The sequence below is a fragment of the Ambystoma mexicanum genome, chromosome 2q (genome assembly GCF_040938575.1).
Source record: "Ambystoma mexicanum isolate Mex_15411 chromosome 2q, UKY_AmexF1_1, whole genome shotgun sequence".
Lineage (NCBI taxonomy): Eukaryota > Metazoa > Chordata > Amphibia > Caudata > Ambystomatidae > Ambystoma > Ambystoma mexicanum.
The window spans coordinates 574,880,356-574,881,491 of record NC_090924.1 but is presented as its reverse complement, the minus strand read 5'-3'; positions in this window follow the sequence as shown (position 1 = coordinate 574,881,491).

The window sequence follows — 1,136 nt, the reverse complement described above, 5'->3', positions numbered from 1 at the left end:
GCTGCCCATGGTGGCTGGGGGGTGGGGGTGGGTGGGAGACATGAGTGGGGGCCTGGTGGAGGGTGCCCCTGGTGGCTGGGGGGTGGGGGTGGTGGGAGACATGAGTGGGGGCCTGGTGGAGGGTGCCCCTGGTGGCTGGGGGGTGGGGGTGATAGGGGACATGAGTGGGGGCCTGGTGGAGGCTGCCCCTGCACTGCTGGGGGGTGGGGGTGGTGGGAGACATGAGTGGGCGCCTGGTGGAGGGTGCCCCTTGTGGCTGGGGGATGGGGGTGATAGGGGAAATGAGTGGGGGCCTGGTGGGGGCTGCACATGGTGGCTGGGGGGTGGGGGTGCGTGGGAGACATGAGTGGGGGCCTGGTGGGGGCTGCCCCTGGTGGCTGGGGGTGGGGATGGTGGTAGACATGAGTGGGGGCCTGGTGGAGGCTGCCCCTGCACTGCTGGGGGGTGGGGGTGGTAGTAGACATGAGTGGGGGCCTGGTGGGGGCTGCCCATGGTGGCTGGGGGGTGGGGGTGGGTGGGAGACATGAGTGGGGCCTGGTGGGGGCTGCCCCTGGTGGCTGGGGGGTGTGGGTGCTGGGAGACATGAGTGGGGGCCTGGTGGAGGGTGCCCCTGGTGGCTGGGGGGTGGGGGTGATAGGGGACATGAGTGGGGGCCTGGTGGGGGCTGCCCATGGTGGCTGGGGGGTGGGGGTGGGTGGGAGACATGAGTGGGGGCCTGGTGGGGGCTGCCCCTGGTGGCTGGGGGGTGGGGGTGGTGGTAGACATGAGTGGGGGCCTGGTGGAGGCTGCCCCTGCACTGCTAGGGGGTGGGGGTGGTGGGAGACATGAGTGGGGGCCTGGTGGGGGCTGCCCATGGTGGCTGGGGGGTGGGGGTGGGTGGGAGACATGAGTGGGGGCCTGGTGGGGGCTGCCCCTGGTGGCTGGGGGATGGGGGTAGTGGGAGACATGAGTGGGGGCCTGGTGGAGGCTGCCCATGGTGGCTGGGGGGTGGGGATGGGTGGGAGACATGAGTGGGGGCCTGGTGGAGGGTGCCCCTGGTGGCTGGGGGGTGGGGGTGGTGGGAGACATGAGTGGGGGCCTGGTGGAGGCTGCCCCTGCACTGCTGGGGGGTGGGGGTGGTGGGAGACATGAGTGGG